The 14,791-nt window shown below is 43.2% G+C and overlaps 1 pseudogene; it reads left to right on the top strand.

Annotated features, from left to right (window-relative positions):
* The first annotated feature begins 854 nt into the window (after positions 1 to 854).
* Positions 855 to 10,465, top strand: LOC138671724 (retinol dehydrogenase 7-like; annotated as a pseudogene).
* The last annotated feature ends 4,326 nt before the right edge of the window (positions 10,466 to 14,791 follow it).

Below are 14,791 nucleotides of genomic sequence, written 5' to 3'. Positions count from 1 at the left end.
TGTTGCAGATTTTCTGCACCCATTAAGGCTACGTTCACACTAGCGTTGTGCGCCGCTGCGTCGGCGACGCGACGCACAACGCACCGAAAAACGCGTGCAAATGCACGCAAAAACGCTGCGTTTTTCGACGCGTGCGTCGTTTTTTGACGAAAATCGGACGCAAGAAAAATGCAACTTGTTGCGTTTTCTTGGTCCGACGCTAGCGTCAAAAAAGACGCACGTGTCGGAAAACGCAACAAGCAAAAACGCATGCGTCCCCAATGTTAAACATAGGGGCGCATGATGCGTGCGTCGCCGCTGCGTCGCCCGACGCTAGCGCGACGCACACTAGCCGAACGCTAGTGTGAACGTAGCCTAAGTAATATGGGTTACTTGCGTTTTTCGAAAATACGCAGCAAAAAAAAAAACTCACCAAAAACTCATAGTGGGAATATATCTTTAGGGCATGTGCACACATTCAGTATTTGCTGAATTTGTCTGCTGCAAATACTGGAGTGTTGGCAGGAAAAGTGCTGCATAAATTATGCACATTTTTGCTTGTTTTTTTGCATGCATTTCTTATACGTTTTTTTCCCTATTAATTTTAATGGGTGAAAAACGTTGCAAAACTCTGCAAGAAATGACATGGTGAAGGTTCAAATTCGCAAGGAAAAAATAAGCAGCATCTGAATGAGGTTTCAGAAACCTCATTCACTTTGTTGGTACCACAAAACGCTGCGAATTGTTCACAGGAGAAAGATGAATTAACTAACATCTCAAAATCCACTTGAAACTTTTAAAAAATGCTGTCGTTTCTGCCCAATTATTGACTTATCTCTTTTTGCTTAGAACAGTGATTGAGTGCTGCTACAGCCATGTGGTTCCTCGCTTTAGCATTGTTGGGTTTGGGCCTCCTGTACAGATGGTACAGACAGAGTAAGATACTGGAGAACCTCTCAGACAAATACGTCTTCATCACCGGATGCGACACTGGATTCGGAAACCTGCTGGCCAAGCAACTTGATAAACGTGGGATGAAGGTTCTGGCAGCTTGTTTGACAGAGAAGGCGGCTGAAAATCTGAAGAATGAGACATGTAGTAGAGTGCAGACCGTCATCCTTGATGTCACTGATAGTGAGAATGTGAGATCTGCTACTAAGTGGGTCTCTAATATAGTCAAAGATAAAGGTAAGAATGATATTCAATAATCTCATGTTTGAAGTAATATTTCAAACTTTCTTAATCTTCATATACATTCATATACATTGACATTGAAAATGTGTCAAGGCAGCACCATCTTCCCCAAAAAATGTATTTACTAAACCTTTCCAAATGTATGTCTAATTTAGTGCAAGTGTATAAATATACTCACCACTAGCAGTTATTCCTTGTATTCAGAGCTACTCAGGTCTCCTTCTCACTTACGTGGCTTCTATTCTGACTTGCTGGATCACATTGGGGTCTGTGTGTGAGCCATCAGTTGGTTTTACAATGGAGGTCTATGGACCCTCGTCCTGACATTGAACCCAGTGTGATCTGGCAAGTTGGCATAGAAGTCATGTGACTGCGAAGAGGACCAGAGAAACTTTGAAGACTGGAGATGCCAATCGGTGAGTATATTTGCACATTTAGACTACGTAACACATGAATACAGGCTTAGAGTATAAACATTTTGTTGAAATGCTTCTTTAATTTGGTTTCCAGTTTCATAAAAGTTGTGTCCTCAAGTGCAGTATGTTGTGAAAAGACAAACTGTGTTTTATTCACCTACCCTAGGTCAAGTGCTAAGTCTCCGCAGCTCATTCAATCTTTGTTGTTTGTCTGCAGCACAAATGTTATGTGAACAGTGATATAACCAATCACTGAGCTCAGTGAATGGCTGAAGCGCTATCAATATGATAGCTATGTGTTTGGCAGAAAAGGAAGCAAAATAAGGTAAAAAAGTAAACAAAAAAAATTCATAACTTTGTGATGCCTGGATGGTATTCATTTTTTTTCCTTTTGTATTGATTTGATCCACTAAGGTGAGATTATTTCACACACATTCATAAAGAAGTAAATAGAAGTTGTATAAAAAGAACTTATCGTTAGATTCATGTTGCCCAAACTACAGGCAGTATTAGGGCTCATACTCACTTGCGAGCAAAGCGGACAAGTGCAATCCGATAAAAAATCGGATTGCACTCGGACCAACGTTATTCAAAAGGTGACATCTCATTTGCGATTTTTTTTCTCAGCCGAAATCGGACTGAGAAAAAAATTGCAGCATGCTGCGATTTGCTGAAAGTCTCGCCAATGCAAGTCAATGGGTGCGATAAGAAAACGCACGGAATACGGGCCATCCGTTTTCCATCTGTTTTTTAAAGATACCTTACCATTCTGTGGTAGAACACTGTAAATGGTCCTGTAAATGATTGTACAAAAATAGTTGCAGAGAAAAAAAACGCATTACATACGGATGTCATACGGATGTAAAACGGAGGGTGCGATTAAAAATCGCATTGAACTCGCATGACAATCGCATAGTTTGCATCCAATTTTTTTCGGTCCTGATTACGGACCGTTTTTTTTTATCACAAGTGAGTATGAGCCCTAAGTCAGAGCCTGGCTGTGTGTTTGCAGCCACATATGTTTTTTCTTAATTCGCTTTGGCGTTTTTAGAGAAAACATAGTTTGAAAGGCTGGTCAGGACTGGAAGTGGAGACCTGACTAGTCCAATGCATTCCATGGCCGGCTTCTCTCCATCCTGTTGACAGTTCTTTCCCAAGGTAGACATAAGGCAGGGTAGAGCCGGCCAGAGACTGCGCCAAACTAGGCAGATCTTTCCTTATAGTCCTCTAATGACTGGTCTCCTTTAAATACATATGAACCTTAGCCCCTGTAGTGGCAGTCGCCAGCAGATACAAGTCGTCTTCTAAAGAATAGTAGCATAGGGAGTAAAAATGTCAATAATAATAATAATATTTATTATTATATAGCGCTAACATATTCCGCAGCACTTTACAGTTTTGCACACATCATTATCACTGTCCCCGATGGGGCTCACAATCTAAATTCCCTATCAGTATGTCTTTGGATATAGATATATAGATATAACTAGCACGGTACTAACTGACTACAATTCAGGTATTTCATCAAACACCAACTATAATAGAGCGCTAAAAGCTCTCATTTTTCATATTTCTAGTGCAGTAATGCAGTTCAAATTTTGTGTTTTCAAGTTTGCATGTTTTGGCGCTGCAGTGTGCTGCCCTTTTTACTTAACTATATACGAGTTGGCGACTCTGGGTTCAGCACCTGTTCACACTCAGTCTATGTTTGGATGTGCAGGTCAGGTTTTTGAAATGTATAATAGAACACTAGATATAATAAATTACCGTAGATGTCAGTTCTATAATATAGAAAAAGACAGGATGATATTAAAGAGAGTCTGTCATCTCAAACAGGCAATATAGACAGGGCACATAGCCTTGTAGGGGATATAGCATCTCTAAAACTCACACCATTAGTGCTCTAATCGCTATCTCCATTCTACAAAAACTAAAGATTAATGAATCATGCTAATTAGGATGTTATCCAAGAAGTATCTTTTCTCCTTGCACATGCTAAGCATGCTGAGATGAGGAGACTTAAAGCCGCAATGCTCCTCTGGGTAATATGCTAATTATGCAAATTGTCTCTGCAGAGAGGAAGAGAGCTAGAACTCTAGTGCCACCTATTGGAAGGTAGCAATCCTACAAGTCAATGTTGACCCTTTAACGAGTCTTGTCACATGACTTAGGATAACAGCCAAACCAGAATCTCAATTTGCACTGTGTTTCGGGGTACTGCCCCTCGTCAGTGCAAAGCGGAGATCTGGTTTGGCTGTACTCATTAGGGTGTGTGATGCATCCTTGGCATGTCTAAACAGCACAGTGCACCATTACACCTACTTGTTTGCTATATCCCCTCCTCCCTCATGGGTGTTTGACAGCCAGAACCAGACTAAACATTGGCAATTCTGGCAAATGTGAATACTTAGACGAATCGCTCCCTATGTTCTTAGTTTACAATGTCAGTTTGTGCTTACAGAGTTTTAACAATATTGTTTATTCATGTTTGGATTGAAACAAGTAACTATAAGTGCAATTATCTGACTTCATAGCAACCACAGTATCTCATTTCTGGCTCCTTTCATCTTTCAGGTCTTTGGGGTCTGGTGAACAATGCAGGCATTGGGATTCCAGGAGCCGCCAATGAATGGCTGACTACAGATGACTTTTTGAGGGTTCTGAACGTAAATCTATTGGGAGTTATTGATGTGACGCTCAATATGTTGCCGATGATACGGAAAGCACAAGGACGTCTTGTGAATGTAGGCAGTGCGGCCGGCAGAACCAATGTTAGTAGTGGAGGATATGGCATGTCAAAGAATGGAATAGAATCCTTCTCTGACAGTCTACGGTGTGTATCCTGTTAGGTCCCATCCTCTTTTGATTCAGACACTAACATAGCTGTAAATAAATCTGACACAATGGATTCCTCTAGGTAGCATTTGATCACAATGGGATAAGCTGAAGGGGATATATTCATTAATATGTCACACGATGTGACTGCAGACTTTTGAATCCTCACATCGCGCAAACTTCAAGCTGTCGCGATTTTCCGCTGCAGACGCAGGGACTGGGTGGGTGATTGATTACAAGTATGTGATTTGCATACATGCAGTCACGTGCTGACTAGACATGTGGGGCCTTGCTCAATACAAGTGAATTGGGTGAGGCCGGATATGTCTAGTTGGCATGTGGCCAGAAAAATGCAAATTGCACACTTGCTGCCACATGACCACCTGCTTCCGGCTTCTTTATCAGAGAATCCTGACAGCACACACACAGTGCGAAGTGAGGATTTACAAGTCTGCAGTCACATGGAGTGACAGTGGACTTGAAATCCAAGCCTGGACATCCCTTTTAAGCATTTTAAATTATGTGTTTGGGGAAGCATCTTTCGCAATTTTTTACACCTCTCGTCTCCCCTTTTCCTCATAGTTTGTAAGCTTGCGAGCAGGGCCCTCATTCCTTCTGGTATCTGTTTTGAACTGTATTTCTGTTATGCTGTAATGTCTATTGTCTGCACAAGTCCCCTCTATAATTTGTAAAGCGCTGCGGAATATGTTGGCACTATATAAATAAAAATTATTATTATTAAAAATTATTATTATTATTATATTATGTGTAATAAAGAATTAGAATCCACTTGAGGATGTGCACTAGTGTTTAAGATGTCCCACTTTGGTATTTGTACAACCAGGTAAGATAAAGACAACCATAAAGATCTGCATTTAAGACTGACACACTTTTGGTGATTGTGGTATATAAAGTATAGTTACGTTACTCCTCTTTTTCAGCCGTGAAATGCTTCCATTTGGAGTAAAAGTTTCTATAATTGAACCTGGCTTTTTTAAAACTGAACTGACAAATCCCGAGTTACATAAGCAAAGTATTAAACTTTTATGGCAACAAGCATCAGAAGAAGTCAAGAAAAGTTATGGAGCAGAGTATTTCAATAAAAGTGAGTATGTTTGGCCTAGTACATGTTTCATAGCTTTAGATCCTTATGATCTGCAAACTATTTGAGAACATGAGGTTTTTTGTCTACTAAAAGGGAACCTGTCACCCCGAAAATCGCGGGTGAGGTAAGCCCACCGGCATCAGGGGCTTATCTGCAGCATTCTGTAATGCTGTAGATAAGCCCCCGATGTTACCTGAAAAAGGAGAAAAAGACGTTATATTATACTCACCCAGGGGCGGTCCCGCTGCTGGTCAGGTCAGATGGGCGTCTCTGGTCCGCTGCGGCGCCTCCTATCTTCATTACAAGACGTCCTCTTCTGATCTTCAGCCACGGCTCCGGCGCAGGTGTACTTTGCCCTGTTGAGGGCAGAGGATAGTACTGCAGTGCGCAGGCGCCGGGCCTCTGACCTTTCCGGCGCCTGCGCACTGCAGTACTATCCTCTACCCTCAAGAGGGCAGAGCAAAGTACGCCTGCGCCGGAGCCGTGGCTGAAGATCAGAAGAGGATGTCTTGTAATGAAGATGGGAGGCGCCGCAGCAGACCAGAGACGCCCATCTGACCTGACCAGCAGCGGGACCGCCCCTGGGTGAGTATAATATAATGTCTCTTTCTCCTTTTTCAGGTAACATCGGGGGCTTATCTACAGCATTACAGAATGCTGTAGATAAGCCCCTGATGCTGGTGGGCTTACCTCACCATCGATTTTCGGGGTGACAGGTTCCCTTTAATAAAATGTTGCTATGCTACACAAAGAATACTTTGATAAAGGGTTCCTATTGTCAAAGGACAGAATCCTATCACGTCCTCGGCAGTAAATACAAATCAATGTAGCAGTTATGGATGAGCGAGCCCAGTAAAGATCGAAGTCCATACCGGACACCTAGTGTCCTGTACCAAATCCCAAACATACATATACATCCGGTTTCCTGTTTGGGTTCGTCAGACTAATAAAGCTTGTTGAAAGGCTGCAGCACAGATAATCAACAACCTTTTAGACTGTGGGCACTTCCAGAACCATAACAGCCTGCGCACCACGTGACCCGACACATATAGAAGCCACATCACGAGTACCGCCGCCATTATAATTTTATTAGTTTAGAGATAGGATGCAGCTGGAGTGAGGGACAGAATCTGACTGCGCATTCTGCAAAAAAGCCGCTGTGTGTACTTTGCAACCAATATTTGTCGGAGTACTGTGCCAAATGCCGCTGTGTGTACTCTGCAACCCATATTTATGGGAGTACTGTGCCAAAAGCCGCTGTGTGATCTCTGCATCCACGCCTGTGAAAGTACAGTGCCTTTAAGCCACTGTTTGTACTCTACAACCCCTTCTGTAGGGGTACTGTGCCCCATTGTCTGGGGGTGAAATTTGTAATCAGCTTCTGTGGGGTTACTCTGCCCCATGGTCTGAAAGTGTCACAGGGACTCCTAAAGTCTTTTAATATGGACTGGAAATGTTCCTTCTTGGTAAAGACCCTGGAAACATGTATGCAGTCCGTAAAACTCACGGTCCTCATTTTGTATAACTTCACCTGCAGTCCAGCAGAAAAAAAGGGCAACAAAAAAACCCCCTAAATATTAAAATTAAATGTTCTAGGCTGTAACAGGATACCTTAGCCTCAAAGGTATTGCTTTTAATTCCTCTGATACTCAACCACATGCAGGCCTACAGAAGGCACAAGGGTGTTAACGTCAACCTTCAGAAAATGAAAAAAATAATAACGCCCAACTATCGGATGTCATCTTGAGACCCACCTGGTCTCCAGCCATTTTTGAGTTAAATGGAGTATGACGGAACTCAATTCTTCCCCTCATCTACAACCATGACTTCACTTAAGAATTCTGGAGCCTTCTAGACGTTTCAATCTTCTCCAGAGTCCTCCCAATCCTCCATGCAGACTGTAAAGGATGATCTTCTCCCTTTTTCAACTTTTTCACCCTGCTGCGGGGTTGTCTGGGATTGGTTTACACACACAAAGGCTGCAGCTCCCTGAGCCAAATTCTTGGTGGTATTTGCAGGCTGAGGTCTATCCTCTGGTGTCCCTATCTGGTTCACTGCGCCTGACTCCTGCTGCCGGCATTAGGTTGTAACCCAGGGGTTGCACCGTAACCCATTGGTTGATTTCATGAAGGCGCCTGTCTCTTCTTCGTGTCTTCTCCCTTTTCCACTCTTTTTTTCATTTCTCCAAATTTTTTCTGTGCAAGACCGTTGTCTCCTCCAGCATACTGATGATCAGCACTCGCTTATCTGCACCTCCAGAATCCATAATAACTGTCAATTTTGCTGTCACTTGTTCGCACTGCTGCTCTTCACTCGCCTCACTGCAGACTATCCACAGTATGAGCTTCTGCATGGTCTTTTTCTCTTCAGCCCACCCTTTCAGGGGCCAATCTCCTGACATACTCACCACGTCACTCGTCACTCCCGGCGACTCCGCCTTCAGCCACGCCTCTTTCACTTGTCGTCTCTTATCCAGTGGTCCGTACTTTATTTTGAACCACGCCCTCTTCCAGGAACATGACTTCCATTCTGGACCAAACCTTGGCTTCAGCACATCCCCCCTTTTGGGTCAAACCTCCAACATGCGAAGGGCTGGCATTAGAGGCAGGCAAACTAGGCATTTGCCTAGGGCCCCCACTACACCAGGGACCCCAGCCAGTGGCATGTCGCTAATAGCCACATAGCACACCGCCGCTATTCAACTGTATCAGCATCATGGATGCTGATACAGTTGACAGCAATGATGGAGGAGAGAGTGTCTGGTGATGCTTTATCTCCCATCATTCCCCCTCTGCTTCTGATGCAGCTGGCGTGATAACGTCACTTCACCATGCGCCATGCTGTGCCGTTCAGTGGAGCTGCTGAGGAGATATGCGGCAGAAACTGTAGCAGAGGGGGAACGGGGAGAGGAGAGTAATGTATTTTTGTTACATCAGTGAGTACGTGGTGATCATGATACTGGAGGACTATGGAGCTGCATTATATTCTAGTGCTGCATTATACTTTATCAAGGACTATGTGGAGTGCATTATACTATACGTACAATATACGGGCTGCATTATATGCTATTAAGGACTATGGGGAGTGCATTATACTATTTGGATTGTATAGGGGCTGCAATATACTCTATTGAGGATTATAGGGAGTGCATAATACTGTATGGACCTTATGAGGGTTTCATCATACTTTGTAGAGGATCATGGGCTCCATTATACTGTATGAAGGTGTCACGGGTTTACCGCGACATAGAGGAAGGAGCCAGAAGACCTTAGCGTCTGATTTCTCCTATTCCTGCACTGATTAGAAGCACTTCACCTCCATATTAAAAGGTTCCACGTTTCATGTGGAGTTTTTCTTTGTTAAGAAAAAAGATGGAGGTTTGCGTCCTTGCCTGGATTTAAGGAAGATTAATAAGATCCGTAATTCTTATCCTTTGCCTCTTATACCTGACTTTTTTAGGTAACTAGCAGGAGCTAAATATTTTTCTAAGCTTGATTAGATGAGGGCATATAACGTCATACGCATTTGGCAGGGTGATAAGTGGAAAACTGCCTTCAGTACACCCGAGGGTCATTTTGAGAATTTGGTGGTGCCATTCAGTTTTTCAGAATTTCATAAATTACATTTTTTGCCCTCTAGTGGGTAAATTAGTAGTTAGTTACTTTGATGACATATTGATTTACTCGCGTTCTCATGAGGATCATCAGGAGCATATTCGACTTTCAAATTCTTTGTGACAATTATATATTTGGCAAACTGGAGAAATGCAAGTTTAAGGTATAATAGATTCATTTTTGGGGTCATTTGGCTTTGGCATCGGGAATTCAGATGGATCCCATTAAGGTACAGGCTGTCCTGGATTGAGTGCAACCCACAAGCCTCAAAGTTTTGCAGAGGTTATAGGCTTTGTTAACTATTACGGAAAGCTCTTTAAGAAATTCTCAGTCATTGTTAAGACCCTTACTGATATGACCAAAAAGGTACTAACTTCTCCTTCTGGTCTACTGAGGCTGTGAATGCTTTTGCTGCTATGAACACAGCCATATCACTGGGCAACTCTGCTGTGCCACTGGCCTGCCTTGGATTCTGTGGCAAACCTAGCTTTGCTACATTGCTGGGTAACTGTACCACACTGCTGGTCAGCTTAACCTTATACATTGCAATAAATTCTGCCACTAACTCTGTGACAAACCCAGCTCTGCTATCTCCCTGTATTGTTTTCATTGAACAATCCCTTTAATATTGAGAGACATAGAAAAGTGGCAGTAGACTTAAAATGCAACCTGCCTGCTTAGCTCATGCTGAAGTGGTAGCCAGTTGGCATGGTTTTATGTATTACTGCACCTTTTAGCAATAGAATATATTTAAGGGTGCAGTCAGACTGCCGTATTACTTTCACAAAGATCGCATCGCAATCCTCAGACTGGCCGGCGGATCTCCTGAGCCGAGCGTGACAGTTGCATAGAAATATATGCTGTTACGCTCAGGTCAGAAGAGGAAAAGACCGGTCAGAGGACTGTGTTGCGATCTCCGGGAGAGTGATACTACAGTATGACTCCACCCTAAAACTAATAAATTATCCATACTTTTCTCTCGTGTGATCAGACCTCAGTGCATTAATCTATAATCTCATCATTCCCAGCAACATTTCTATTACTCTCTACATCTCAACACAATAATGAACTGTTTGTATTTTTATTTTAGGTTATGGCCTTGTTGATGCCATGGCGTCATTCTGCTCCACCAGTTGTCACATGCTACGGACTGTATGGAGCATGCACTGACAGCAGTTCATCCCTGGACACGTTACTCCGCTGGATGGGATACTAAATTAATTATGCTCCCTCTCTCATATATGCCTACCGTTCTCACAGATTTTCTTCTAACTATGAGACAGCCCAAACCAGCCCAGGCATTCTCATCTTCGACAAAGTAAAAGAAAAAATGTATCAAGACTGGCGGCGTTCATGAAGCGTACGCCTCTTCATGAAACCGGAGCGTCAGACAAGTGGCGTGTACCTCTGTGTGCACTTTGCCAGAAATCCTACGGCAGTCCCTGCCGGAGAAAGATTTGTGGCATAGCGAACACTGCCGTTCATCATGAATTTGACGAACGGCGGTCACCACTTCATAGCTTTGATGCATTGGGATCCATCACTGTATCAATAAGCTTTTATGACTATCCATAACCGATAGCCCTCCCCTCAAAATATATTCTAGACAACATGTTCTTTCCTGCTACATAGATATGGGATAAATAAAATCCATGTCTGTCCGCGTTATTCTCCCTCCTCCAGCAATGTGGTTTCATAGGATAAATCTTCATTTTGTGTCTAAAACGATATACCCATTAACAAAAATGTCTTTCTGTATAGGGTATATTTTATATCTTTTTATTTATATTTTCCAATGCGGAAGAAACCTCACAACTTTCTCGTCATAAGTCTGAAGTCACACTAGCGATTTTAAAATCGGTCCGATTTTGATGCAGGAGAGTTAGACGAGTGTAATGTGAGTGTCATGCATTTTTTATGCAAGTACAATCTGATTTTTCACACCTAGCATCCGATTTACATACGAATGCAGTATGATTGTTATCCAATTGCAATGCGATTTTAACATGTTTTTACATACAGAAATTCTCTAAGTCATTTACACATCATTTTCAAAGGAAATATTCTTCAAAACATATGTATATATATCTAATATATAATTGCCTAGAATACTACTTCCTGCAATTTGTGCCAACTTACGTGGCTTTGTCCGGAGCTAATGTCCGGAGCTAATGTCCGGAGCTAATGTCCGGAGCTAATGTCCGGAGATAAGTGACGTCAACAGTGTCCAGTGTCTGATTGGTTGCCGCCTGCTGCGAGCGACCAATCAGAAACGTGCCGTACTGTGACACACTCCGCCCGCAATTTTGGTGTGATTTTTGAATTTTTACCTCACAGCAAGTTTCTACTGCGTGGAGGCGGGCCCAGTGACGTTGCTCTTCAAGCTCCTGCCGAATTTCGTCAAAAAAATGATAATACCATTTACCAAAACTATATATATTTAGTTGTGAAGTGGTTCAGTGACATTTTCACACCAATTTTGAACTTTTGTTTGGTGTTTTCTCCATATACTGCCTATTATTTTTGTTCTTTCTTACTATTATTTATTAATTGTATTATTCTTACATTTGAATAAATAAAGTATATATGGATTCTAGACTCCCGATTCTTTAGAATCGGGCTGCCATCTAGTATATATATATATATATATATATATATATATATGTAATAGATAGATAGATAGATAGAATGAATAAAAGTCAGCAATTCATGTGTACAGTTAAACCACAGAGTGACATGTTAGAATAGAATAGATAGAATAGATATATACATCATGTTCCAAATTATTATGCAAATGACATTTTTCTCGGATTTTCCAAAAATCGGTGCAAATGACAGTCAGTCTAATAAAAGTCATCACCCGTTAGAGTATACATCGAATTTTATTGAGGAAACCTCCCAATGATAACAGTATAATCTCCAAAATGGATAAAACCTAAAATTCACTGTTCCAAATTATTAGGCACAGTATTAGGCTACGTTCACATTAGCATTTTGCGGGGCTGCGTCGGGCGCACCCGCGGCGACGCATGCGTCATGCGCCCCTATATTTAACATGGGGGCGCATGGACATGCGTTGTCTTGCATTTTGTGACGCATGCGTCTTTTTTGGCGCAAGCGTCAGGGCTCAGAGGACGCAGCAAGTTGCATTTTTTTTGCGTCCAAAATCATGCCAAAAAAGGACGCATGCGTCACAAAATGATGCGTTTTGCATGTGTTCTTGTTTGCGTTGTGCGTTGCGTCCCCGACGCAGCACCGCACAACGCAAATGTGAACGTAGCCTTAGGCACCCTGATAGTGCATTTGTTTGGAGGCCTAAGCAGGTAAGCATCTCTGTCTTTTTTGCTATTTTTCTGAATTTTTGGAGGATCTCTGAATCCTCTTTTTGTGCTAGTATTCGTTACAGTAGAATTTCTAAACATTTGATAAGTTTTAAAGAACTGAAAATGCTCATTTGTGGAATTTGCAGCATTAGGAGGTCACATTCACTGAACAAAAAAGCTATTTAACTCAAAAACATCCTAACAGGCCAAGTTACATGTTAACATAGGACCCTTCTTAGATATCACCTTCACAATTCTTGCATCCATTGAACTTGCGAGTTTTTGGAGAGTTTCTGCTTGTATTTCTTTGTATGACGTCAGAATAGCCTCACAGAGCTGCTCTTTCGATGAGAACTGCCTCCCACCCTCATAGATCTTTTGCTTGATGATACTCCAAAGGTTCTCTATAGGGTTGAGGTCAGGAGAAGATGGTGGCCACACCATGTGTTTATCTCCTTTTATGCCCATAGCAGCCAATAGACTCAGAGGTATTCTTTGCAGCTTAAGATGGTGCATTGTCATGCATGAAGATGATTTTGCTCCTGAAGGCACAGTTCTGCTTTTAGACCATGGAAGAAAGTTGTTAGTCAGAAACTCTATATACTTTACAGAGGCCATTTTCACACCTTCTGGAACCTTTTTTCCGGTCCGATGGACAGCATTTCGTCTTCATTTCTCCACCTCATCCGTCCCTGTTGTCTGTAATATGATCGAGAATTAGAGTACTTGTCCTCCATAGTTCGCACTATGTCCCAGAACACAGCGAAATACTTCCAGGACATAGTGCACGGGCGCATGCGCAGTAATGCTTTTCGGCTTTGCCCGCAGTTGGGCAAAGCCTACTGCGTGTGCGCGAGCGAAGATTGCATTGCGCACGCGCCTACTATGGAGGACAAGTACTCTAATTCTCGAACATATTGCGGACAACAGGGATGGATGGGGTGGAGAAATGAAGACGAAATGCCGCCCATCAGATCGGAAAAAAGGCATTTACATATCCCGCCAATTTGAGGTGACAGGTTCCCTTTAAAGGGCCCTACCAGCTGTTTCCCCATGATTCCGGCCCAAAACATGACTCCTCCACCTCCTTGCTGACATTGCAGCCTTGTTGGGACATGGAGGCCATCCACTACTTTATTCATCTGGACCATCCAGGGTTGCTCAACACTCATCAGTAAACAAGACTGTTTGAAAATTAGTCTTCATGTATGTCTGGGCCCACTGCAACCATTTCTGCTTGTGAACACTGTTTAGGGGTGGCCAAATATAGTAGCTTTATGCACCACAGCAAGCCTTTGAAGGATCCTACACCTTGAGGTTCTAGGGACTCCAGAGGCACCAGCAGTTTCAAGTAACTGTTTGCTGCTTTGTAATGGTATTTTGGCAGCTGCACTCTTAATCCAATGAATTTGTCTGGCAGAAACCTTCCTCATTATGCCTTTATCTGCATGAACTCTGTCTGTGCTCTGTTTCAGTAAAATTCTCTTCAGAGTATGATGATCACTCTTAAGTTTTCATGAAATGTTTTCATACCTTGTCCAAGGCATTGCACTATTTAACGCTTTTCAGCAGCAGAGAGATCCTTTTTATTTCCCATATTGCTTGAAAACTGTGGTCTGCTTAATAATGTATGTCACTCTCATGCCCTGACTGATGGGCGTGAGCCAATGGGGCTTGTGGCCCCACTGTGCCACAAACCAGACTACCCTGGAAGGGGCATGACTATGACAGCTGCCTTGGTCTTCTCTGGAGCCTCTGATGGTGAGGTCAGACTTGTGCGGCAGGCAGCTGCCAGGTGCTACTCCAGGGTGGTGTCTGGCTGTGGCTGCTGATCCCACTTCTAGAACAGGAATACTAGGACAGGTGCGGGCATCAGGCAGAAATAGCAGATGAGCATGGATGAAACTCAGATGAGTAGGCTGGCACGGCTGAGACACAGGGCTGGCAGAGACACAGGACTGGCAGGAACGGCAGAGACACAGGGCTGGCAGGAACCGCTGAGACACAGAGCTGGCAGGAACAGCTGAGACACAGGGCTGGCATGAACGGCTGAGACACAGGGCTGGCAGGAATGGATGAGACACAGGGCTGGCAGGAACGGCTGAGACACAGGGCTGGCAGGAACGGCTGAGACACAGGGCTGGCAGGAATGGCTGAGACACAGGGCTGGCAGGCATGGCTGAGACACAGGGCAGGCACGGCTGAGACACAGGGCAGGCAGGCACGGCTGAGACACAGGGCAGGTTGGTGTGGTGTATGAAGGAACAGGTGGGGACCTGTTCACACAGGAAGTGCAGGTACAGATATGAAGTATGAAGGGACAGG

Source organism: Ranitomeya imitator, chromosome 3, assembly GCF_032444005.1.
Source record: "Ranitomeya imitator isolate aRanImi1 chromosome 3, aRanImi1.pri, whole genome shotgun sequence".
Classification (NCBI taxonomy): Eukaryota; Metazoa; Chordata; class Amphibia; order Anura; family Dendrobatidae; genus Ranitomeya; species Ranitomeya imitator.
The sequence above is the reverse complement of the archived record's forward strand: the minus strand, read 5'-3'. Positions and strand labels throughout refer to the sequence as shown.